The sequence below is a fragment of the Humulus lupulus genome, chromosome 7, assembly GCF_963169125.1.
Source record: "Humulus lupulus chromosome 7, drHumLupu1.1, whole genome shotgun sequence".
NCBI classification, from domain to species: Eukaryota; Viridiplantae; Streptophyta; class Magnoliopsida; order Rosales; family Cannabaceae; genus Humulus; species Humulus lupulus.
Genome location: NC_084799.1, coordinates 194,448,506 through 194,459,825, shown reverse-complemented (window position 1 = coordinate 194,459,825; position 11,320 = coordinate 194,448,506). Strand labels below are relative to the sequence as shown.

General features: G+C 39.9%; 1 long non-coding RNA gene across 1 annotated transcript; it reads left to right on the top strand.

Annotated features, from left to right (window-relative positions):
- The first annotated feature begins 7,941 nt into the window (after positions 1-7,941).
- On the top strand, positions 7,942-11,249 carry LOC133790074 (uncharacterized). Its single transcript, XR_009873875.1, has 3 exons — positions 7,942-8,666; positions 9,597-9,660; positions 10,821-11,249. It is a non-coding gene; the product is annotated as an uncharacterized LOC133790074 (long non-coding RNA).
- Positions 11,250-11,320: the final 71 nt, after the last annotated feature.

The following is an 11,320-nucleotide window of genomic DNA, read 5'->3' as shown; positions in this document are numbered from 1 at the left end:
TTCCAGATGAGGCAAAGGCCATCCTGCAGGAAGTGCACGAAGGGTTTTGCGGGGACCACACCGGGGGGCAGAGCTTGGCCTTAAAGATTCTCAGGCAAGGGTATTACTGGCCAACTCTGTCCAAAGACTCGATCTCGTACGTGAAGAAGTGCGACAAGTGCCAGCGGTTCACTACAATTGCCCGAGCTCCTCCAGTCGAGCTGAGGATGATCTCGTCCCCATGGCCGTTTACCGTTTGGGGGATAGACTTGGTAGGCGCCCTCCCCATTGGAAAAGGCGGGGTCCGTTACGCCGTGGTAGCCATCGACTACTTCACTAAGTGGGCTAAGGCAGAACCTTTGGCAACGATAACGTCCAAAAAGGTGCTTGACTTCGTGGTTAAGAGCATTATCTGCTGGTTCGGCGCCCTCCCCATTGGAAAAGGCGGGGTCCGTTACGCCATTGTTACGACCAAGATCGAAACCACGATCTCCTGTGCAATTCCCTCGATCTAGTTGATGAAAGGCGAGAGGATTCGCAACTCCAGCTCGCCCATTATCAGCAGAAAATCACTCGCTACTTCAACGCCAAGGTCAAAAAGCGCGCCTTTAGCGTTGGCGACCTGGTCCTAAGGAGAGTTTTCCTCGCCGGTAAAGATCCTAAAGATGGAGTTTTGGGACCAAACTGGGAAGGACCATACCAGGTCATCGAAGTCATCAAGGAGGGAACTTATAAGCTAGACTTGATGGGGGGGCGGTCCCGCGAACTTGGAACGCCATCCAATTAAAGAAATATTATCAATGATTCACTTGTAAGGCTTGGAAGGCCACTTTTTATGTATTAATGAAAATCAACTTTTTATGCATATTTGCAAGTGTAATATAAAGTAACCACGAAAGACCCTTTCCCAGTTACTTGGGGGGCATATGGTACCTTGGATATAACCAGGTCTCCTTAACGACTTAGAAGTTGATTCATATCGATTGACCGTTGTTTTCTTAAAAACGCGAGATATTGATAAGGGTTAACGATAACTAAGTCCTATCCTGGTCTTAACCGGGTCATAAAACTTAGAAGTTGATTTAAATCTATTGATCGTTGTTCTTTTTAAAGAGCTCGAGATATGGATAAAAGTTAACGCGAACTAAGTTTTCAAAATAAGTTCCTGGTCTTAACCGGGTCATAAAACTTATAAGTTGATTTAAATCTATTGATCGTTGTTCTTTTTAAAGAGCTCGAGATATGGATAAAAGTTAACGTGAACTAAGTTTTCAAAATAAGTTCCTGGTCTTAACCGGGTCATAAAACTTAGAAGTTGATTTAAATCTATTGATCGTTGTTCTTTTTAAAGAGCTCGAGATATGGATAAAAGTTAACGCGAAATAAGTTTTTAAAATAAGTTCCTGGTCTTAACCGGGTCATAAAACTTAGAAGTTGATTTAAATCTATTGATCATTGTTCTTTTTAAAGAGCTCGAGATATGGATAAAAGTTAACGCGAACTAAGTTTTCAAATTAAGTTCCTGGTCCTAACCGGGTCATAAAAACTTAGAAGTTGATTTAAATCTATTGATCGTTGTTCTTCTTAAAGAGCCCGAGATATGGAAAAAGATCATCATAAACTAAGTTTTTCAAAAGATTGTAACCGAAATACGTAAAGGCAAAAAAAGAGAAGGTCAATTAGAAGCATTAAAGCAAATTGTCTCGAGGTGAAAGCACCTCATGCAAAGGTTACATATAAAAAAAAAGAAAAAGAAAAAAAAAGGGAGTATTATATTGAGGGGGCACAAGATAAGAAACGCCCTAAGCTCCGCCAGGTGGTCCCTGGGAGGTCGCTGCCTCGCCTTTCTCAGCTGCGCCAGAACCATCCCCGGTCTCCGAGGGCGCCTCTTTATCAAGGCGAGCTTGGAACTTCACCAGCAAGCGCGCCCAGAGACTCGCCGACATGAAAGAAAAGTCTGCGTCTGGATTGTAGACCCAGCAATGGTAGAACAGATCTTCCATGGACTTTTCTGAAGTTGTCCGCTCGGCCTCCAGGGCATCCTGTGTAGCCTGGACCTCAGTCTTCGCAACGTCTAGGTCCGTCTTCGAGGTGGCAAGGGAGGACTCGAGCTCTTGGATCTTCAAACGGGATTTCTCCAACTCGACCTGAGAGGCCACCAAGGCATCCTTGGCCGCTTGCAGGGTAGTCTGATGCTCGTCCCTCATATTCTCGAGCTGAGTTTTGGTCCTGATGATGCTCCGGTGTAGGACGACAACGCTCTGCAAAGACAGAGACAACTGCCTTAGGAAAAAGCAGGGCAAAGAATAACAAAGTAAAAAACCACAAAAGTTAAGGTTGGCTTACTGTCATGGCCATGCCTAGTGAAGACTCCAGCACGTCCTCGATGGCCCGGAGCTCCTTCTCGGTGAACTTGTATGTATGGCTGACAGCGTAGTTCGCCGACTCATACACCGTTCCTCGAAAGGCCTCGGGGATCTTCTCCAGGTCCTGAGGATTGAATGGTATGCGCACGTCGGAGGATACGATGGCCGAAGTCCCGACCTTCGTTACTACATCCCGGGCGGTGAGTGGAGCTCGCGGAGCCGGTGGAGGCATATTGCTTCCCCCTGCAGCAAGAGGAACCGCTCCCGTGACCTGTGAAGCTAGGGCTTGATCCTTCTCCTTTGCAGGAGACTTGGTGGGAGTCTCGGCAGCGTTCCTAGACGTCCGGAGCCTTTTCATTCTTGGCCCAGCTGAGGGGTTCCCCCCGAAGACCGCACCTCGCAGGCTCTCCTCAGGCTGAGACATCTCGTCTATCAAAACAAAAGCATTATCAGTAAGAGTTAGCAACCATACAGATACAAAAACTAAGAGGTAAAAAGTATATGAATACTAAGGGAATCCTACCCCCCAGGCTAGAAGAAGAATCTAAGTCGATTACTTCCCGAGCTAGCGCAGGTTCTGGGTCCGAGTCTGACTCAGGACTAGATTCCTCTACATATTGCCTAATCCCCAGAGCTGCAACGCCCCTCCGGAGTGAGGGCCATGTACGAAGGTTGGTCCCATACTCCTCGAATAGGATCGACCTAAAGGCTAAGGTGTTATCTACTAATACGGTACCCCTAGGCCGGCTATCTTGATAGTCCAGCACAAGCCAGTCAACACAATGGAGCAGGGTTGTGTTCAAGTCCGGATCGCTTCGGTGACGATGGACGAGCTGCCTAGGATTGAACCTAGCCAGCCGGGGGTCTGCTGTGGCCCTATCTAGACTCCTAAACGTATAAGGGTTACCTTGGCCAGAAGGACCCGCGGCTGCTCCGGACTGGATCCTCTCCTCGCCCGTCACCGGGAGGACCTCCAAGGTCCGCTTCCTACTCCTCACGAGCGGGACTTCGTCGCCCTCGTCCTCCTCATCTTCATCTTCCGTGACCTCCTCCACGACGATGGGTCTGGTGTCACGAGCTGGGGGAAGCCCCCGGGGCCTCCTGAGGTTTAAAGTCTGATTCGGGAAAATCAGCTTGCAGGCTACCATCGTCTCATCTGTTACGAGCGCGCGATAATCCTTCTTGCTGGGGGGCAAGCCCGCCAGCGTCTCGTATTGGGCCCCGAGGGTCACAGATTTCTCTGTCCTCGCAAAGATGGCTACAGAAATAGCTAAAGTCAGAAAGGGGTACGGGAGGAGCTAAAACGACACTTAACTTACGAGCTAAGGAGAAAAGATACTTACGAGGACGGTTGAAGTAGTGGAGCTCGCAGTTCCTAAACTTCGTCGACATGAAGAACTGATCCTTGAAGTCGTTGGGGTGGCTGGGCAACTCGATGACCGCAGCCGTGTTGGGGAATCGGGTTAAGTAGTAAAACCCGTCGCCTCGCCCCCGCTGGTCCGGGCTGGCTTTGAGGCAGAAAAAGTATAAAATGTCTGCAGGAGTGGGGACCTCCCACTCGTGCTTCTGAAACAAATACTTCAGCCCTGCCAGCAAGCGGTAGGAGTTGGGCGGGAGCTGAAACGGTGCCAACCTCACATAATTAAGGAAATCAGCAAAATACTGATCCAGTGGGAGGAAGGCCCCCGCCTTAAAATGATCGCTGCTCCAGGCCGCGAATGATTCGTCGAGCGGCGCACAGCTCCGCTCGCCATCTGCAGTAGGTCGGGCCACCACAGACACCTTCCCCAGCGTGATGTTGTGGGAAAGGAAGATCTTGTTGATCTTCGCCTGGTCGTTGATTTTGGAGACGATCCTCTCCGCCTCAAAAAATGCATCAGGAGCCACCTCGAGCTCCTTCTCCACTGCCGGCCCAAAGCGGGGGATAGGGGAGTCCGGCATCACCGCTTTGCCTTTGTCCTGCTGGGAGGACGAGCTTCCGACGGTCTTCTGTGGGGCATTCCTTTTTGGTGCCATCTGGTCGCCTAATGAACAAAAGAAAATATTTCAGAAAATGCGACCCAAGCATGAAGAAAAAGCAATTATTATTTGCACGAGCTGAGGTAAGCCCAGCCCGTGGAGAGTGGGACCACGCGGTTCTATGAACACGCGCCTGTGCTCCCAACAGATCCCCGATTACTCGAAATTCGTGTGTCAGGAGGGTCAGGATAGAATTTGCCTTGGGGGGAAAGTTTCAGTAGGCAAAAATTGCAAAACCGCCTGTGAGGCGTGTTCCCTAAGCTACCCGGTTTTGCACCCCCAAAGTTCCAAAGCTCCTACCCAGAAATTTTCCCCAGAAAAAGCATCCTGAAAACCCTACTCTTAAGTGATTTGCTACAGCAAAGATACCCTAACCTAAAAGGGCTTTCACCCTCCGTATCCACAAAACCCAGTAAACCATTGCATGCGGCTACAATAAATTTTTTACCTAAGCTACAGTGACATGTATTTTCAAAACGCGCATGGTCAGGAAACTTACAGTGTTTGGCTGGGAGGTGGATGAAGGTGTCGCCTTGGTGAAATCTTCGTCGGGGTATTGGCTTCCAAAGCTTTGAAGAAATCCGTGTGTCTGAGCTTCTTGAACGCTGAAAGTAGCAGCCACAGAGAAGAGGTTTTGTTCTTCTGAAATGAAGAGAGAAGAATGAGAGAAGTTTGGAAAATTTTTGAATGGAAGGGTGGCCCATGCGTAGGGTGGCCACCCCCTTTTAATACGTGAAGGATCACGTGTAGATGGCCATTGGATGCCCCTGGTGAGGGATCCAAGGGCTTCCACTCGAAATACGAAACAACGGCTGGGCATAGGCTAGGCCATTAAATGCGGTTCTCGTAAGACGTACCGCCACCAACCACGATGTTCCACGTATCAGGCGCCTGCGTAAGAGGTGGAATGTGAAGAGTTCATGGGGAAGCCTAAAAGCCCCTACTGTGGTCTTGTATGTGACGTGGCGAACCACGAGCAGGAGCTTGGGGGGCAGATGTACGCCCTGGATTTCCTACAGGTTGATTAGCAAGCCGAGCTATGGCCTAACCATGATTACCTCATGAACAGCCCCAGCCCCGGAGCTTCCGTCTCATGGTCGTACCTCCTTAGCTCGGGAAGACCCCAAGGGTTCGCCAAGATTGCCCCAGGGCTGGGGGAAGGACTCTGAAGGCCGAAGGTCGAGTTGAGTATGCAGCTCGTCTTACGGGCTAGATATGGAGGCTATGACCCTTTGTAAAGTGTACACACGCAAGGTAAACGTGCATATATCAGACATCACGTGTCTGATATCCCCCTGACTTCTCGGACACGCAGAAGGAACGTGCGTATTCAGACACCCACGACTGGGTTGGGCCGTGCGGCCCATTATCTCCTTACCTATTGATTTGACCACACTTATGTGTCAGGTTTAAGAATTAATCATGAATGTCACAGAGTTGATATGATAGATAAGAGGGTCACGGGATGACCTTCTTACCAACTTCCAGGTGTCTTCTCCTATAAATATGGAGACCCTGGGACTTAATAAGGGTTGGACTCTCAATTGTAAAAAAGGCCCTGTAATCAAATACCCAGTATAGAGCAATAATACTGACTAGTGGAGTAGAAAGATTTTAACCTTCGAACCACTTAAAAACCGTGTCTTGAGTCACCTCTTTCATTCTCTAAGATCATATATCTGTTACGGTTCATTATTAGCACTAATCTCTTTCTCTTCCTCTTTTAATTACCTGTTGGCGAAGAACCGCGTCAACAAACTTCTTCTTAAAATATCAGTTTTAAATTAAATAAATAAATATCATATTATAAATAAGACATTTATTATTCTCTCTCTTTATATTAATCCAAACAAGATTAATATTAATTTTAACCTATAGTTTTTCAAAATAAAAACTATATAGTAAATAATTAATTAATTCACAATTAATCATTTACCCATAATTATCACATAATGTTTTCCTTGCCTTGGAAAATTAATTCCTTTACAATTTAGTCATTTCTCTTTACAAATCTTTCTTTTGACATCCTTACCCTTGACAGTGTAGGACAGAGGTGATCTGGAGACCATGGACTTATAATATGAAGCTCTAATAAACTAGATTATTAATTAAACTCTTTAATCTAATAATATTATTTATTAATTCTATGATTAGAGTTTTCTCTAGTAATCCATTGATATAATCAATATATGTAGTTTTGTTATCCATTATTGATTCGTTAATTAGAGCTTGTCAAAATTACCGTTTTGCCGTTCTAATTGTCTCTTGATCCTTAAGTACCATTAATTCACTAGCGAATAATTAATCCATAATCTAATTATAGATTTGAGCTCAATAACTATTCAGTTCCATAATCAACCCTTAAGGGAACCAATATTTGATCTGTTAAGAGAGCATGAATTCCATTATTGTAATTCATGTTCCCAATCATCCATGATATTGAATCTAAAAAACAAAAGTCATTAGCCTCATTATTCTAAGAGACCTTCACGAGTAAATCAAAAAATCCAATAAACATAACACATAAGTTCATGAATACACTCATGATTAAGACTGATCTACAAATGATCATCTATTATGATAATAATTAAATATTTATGTCAAACGACAAGTTTATACAAATAATTAATTCTCATTGGTCCTGTCATATGTAATCTCTATTATATACAGCACATTCACTAAGATGTCTATCCACACAAGTAATCCGAATCTAGATTACTTGTATCTCGTATGCTTAACAAACTGTACTAGTAACCATTCATTAGAGATTCATTACTTTAATGTTTATGACTATTTTATTAATTATATATGATCTTAATTATCTCATACTAATACAAGATTACATTCTCATAAATGAATACAAAATTTTCTTGATATTAATATATAATTAATTCAAACAATAATTATAAAATTCAAATATAATAAAACTGTACTTTTATTTAAGACCAATAAAATGTATTTACATGCTTTTAGGGCATTGAGTATTGTTATATGACACAGTAATGGTGCCCAACACTATCATGTTATAAGGTAGGGGGTCCGTAAAAATCATCCAATCCAATTGTAATAATCGAGGACCAAAAATTAAATATCTAATTATGATTGGAACAATTCGAATCATATTTTTAAGATCCAAATTGGATTTGATTGAGTGTTTGATGATATATGTCCAATAAAACCAAACCTATCCAATTATATATATTTTATTTATTTATTTATTTAGGATTATACTTGTACTTTATGTAGTATTTGTATGATGTTGTATCATTTTTAAAAAATTACTCTTTCTATTTTTAATAATATGAATTATTTGAATAAATTAAACTAAATAAATATTCAAAAATATTAGATGTATCTAATTCAATCAAATACATAAGCAAGTGAATACATTTAATGAATAAAATATATCCAATAGATTTCTTATTCCAAATAAATCTATTTCTATTTTTTCAAAAAGTAATCTAAGATTTTTTTTGTAATATCCAACATTTTCATAATACATTTATTTATTATAAATCAAAGTTTTAATACATAAAATGTACAACTTTACAAATTTAAGAAATAGTAATGGAAAAATAGTGTTTAAAATATGATTTTATGTTTTTAATGAGATTAAAGAAAGAGAAACTTGAGTAGTCAAGTATTGGACCCAAATGTCATATAATTTTAATTGGGGATTTTTATAAAATTAAGAAAGTTTGGCTAAAGGGCTTATTTGAAAAGAATTTTAGTATTTTGGGTCCAAGTGTAATTTTTAAAAATAAATAAATAAAAAAAATAAAATAAAATAAAAGGCTTCAGCCTTTCATTTTACCCGAGCCCCTCTCTCTCTCTCCTCAGAAACTCTCTCTCTCTCTCTCTCTCTCTCTCTCTCTCTCTCTCTGCGTGTTACTGTTGCCGACGACGCAGGAGTACTTTCCGGCCACCATTTTTAGCCACGCGCCGGACCGTTGGATTCAGAGGCCTCCGAACTATCAACCCACGCGGGAATCTAGAGCTCACTCGCCGATTAAACGCCTCAACCACTCGATTTAAGTTCGGCCACCCCGCGACTTCAAAGTTGCGATTCGGCCACCTCGGGCATCCGTTTGCCGATCCGTCACCACCATCGTGCTCCTCGTGTTGTGGGCTTCAAAACCCAATAACTTGTTCCTACATCTACCATAGTTGGGTGGTGGGCCCACCACGAGCCACCGCGATCCACCGTAGATCGACGGTCGAAACTTAGTGTTCGAGGTTTCGAAGTACGTTTTGAGTCTCAGAAAATCATCGTTTGACTTATTGTGGAACCCGATCATTTTGGTATAATTTCTTTAACCTATATATTGTGATTTAATTGTGATTGATTAGAGTAATTGTTATTATGTGTATTTATGGTATATAATTATATATTATTGATATATGGAATGTTTTCTGTAATTTACTGGCTGTCTGGGATTATATATATTTTTGATACAGGTTTTGATTTTGGAATTGTCCACTTTATAGCCGTTGTGCTGTCTAATTTTCTAGAAAATATTAGATATTAAATCAAGTATAAAAATACATATTTAATTGATTTTATATTAATATGGAAATTATTATGATTAAGTAATTTTAATTATTATTGTTATTATTTTGTTAAGTAAATCAAGAATACAGATTCATATATATATATATATATATGAAAAGTATAATTTATAGTAAACCTATTAACTAACCATTATTATTGTATATTAATATTTGAATATTAAAATAATATCAAATATTAGTTTCTTACAGTTATTGATATTTGTAAGACCAGTGAAGTTTGGAGAAAGTATATTTATTATATCACTGGAATTGATATTATGACTAATTAATAATAATATAAATATTTATATTTATATTATTATCATTATATTGATTATTACAACTTTATGTTAAAAATATGATTTCTTTTATAAAATGACTATTTGAATATATACATCCATATACGTATTGCTATTGAAGTATTTTGTTATTAATATCGAAATAAGTTTAATTATAGACGATAATTATTATTTTTGTTGGGATTATTATTATTATTATCATAAGGGTACATTATCTTATGAGCAAGGTTTAAAGCATGGTTTTATATGAAGAGTTATTTGCATTACGTTGATAATAATTTATTATTATCATTTATATAGTTTCTGGTATTATTAATATACACTATCAATAGTGTATATTTATGATTTTGATAGAATTTAATAAATGATGTGCCTTGAATAGGATTTGTATGGATTTGATTGATTGACTCTTGGTGAGGAATTTTAAAATAAGCTAAGGACCTAAGGTAAGTAAATCTCACCTTTTGTGCTTAAGTGTAAGATGCATGACTACATTGATTGTGTACATCTGATGAGTTAAGTATGGTATGATGATGATGCATATGATAAGTATGTGAAGAATGGTTATATGAACACCATAAGGGTGTTGTGTGATATGTAATTGATGAATTCTGTGATATGTAAAAGATGTCTTACTTGGTTAAGAATGATATGAATTATGTGCAAGTATGTGTTCTTATGTTGATGGATATGTGGATTACTCTATGTTCATGATTTGTTATATGTTATGATATATGAAGCGTTTAAGTTTTTAGGCTGGAAACCTTAGACCTGAGCCATAGCTCTACATTAAGGTATAACAACGCCACCAACCCAAAGCTTCATGTATTATGACTAAAGATGTTTTGAGTTATATGAGATGTGATACAATGCTTTGATTGAATACCATCAACATCAGTCATGAACACGAACATTGGCATTTCAGCATCAGCATGTATGCATGGCATGTACAGTTATGTGATACATTATTATGTGATATAAGACCATGCATATGAATATGAGAAAAGTTATGAAATGTCTTGAAAAGTCTTATGTAAAGTTAAACATTTTAATGACACAAGGCTTAAGCAAAGTGATAATAAGATGTTTAAAAAGGGTGCCACTGTTTTGATGAAGCAATCAAGTAAGTTCAGTAAAGAAGACGGAAGTCTATAAGACTTATAGTGGCTGCCCACTAGTGTGGGCTAGGTCAGAGTTGACCATTCAGATATGTTTGCCATGTTTCCGTCTTTCTCCTCCATATGTGTAATAAGTATGGCAGCTATGACAACGATGAAATGAGTGTTATGATGAGCCTAGCTGAGATGATGGCTAGCCGGAGGAGAACCCATGGGATTCTATATGATATGTGTAACAAGCCCTGCAGGCATTGGCTGAATCAAACAGTGTGCACAAGTGATATTGGGCCCATAAAAATGTGAAACTAAAAGAAAGAGCATAAAAGTAAAGTTTGAAAGTGCATGAGCAATAAATGAAATGCATAAGTATATAAGTCAGCATATTAGTATATGTGCACTACAAACTCACGACATTCATGTGTATGTGTATGCATGAGATTTGCTTACTGAGCGTTAGCTCATTATGTTATTTTCCAACATTTTTCCAGGTGTGGCTTTAGCTGTTGAGCAACTTGTGGAGCACGGACTCAGTAGCAATGCAATAATGGTTTAGAGTTTTCATATGGCTGCCTTAAATTTAAAGTATTCATACGTGTAATAATTTCTTCTAATAAGTTTATATAAAAGTTTTAAATTTTTCTGTATTTCTTCGTATCATTTTATTTAATTCTTTTGGTCAAGTGCCTTACATACTCGTAAACCCTAGAATTACGAGTATGTGGCAGACGTACCCTACCTTAGGGACGTTACATTTTTTGTTCTTGTATAATTCTCATGTTTGTGAATATGAATCCATCTTACTTTTTCTCCGTAACCAATCTTCTCATTTACGATTAACATCCTCTGGGGGCTTTTTTGAGCGAATATATTTCTATGGAAAAATAAAACATCCCGTAGAAAAAGTCTTTGCTGATGATTTTCCGACTAGATCAGATCAGATCAGATCAGATCGAATCTTGGTTGAGCAAAGTTAATTGCATTAGATCAT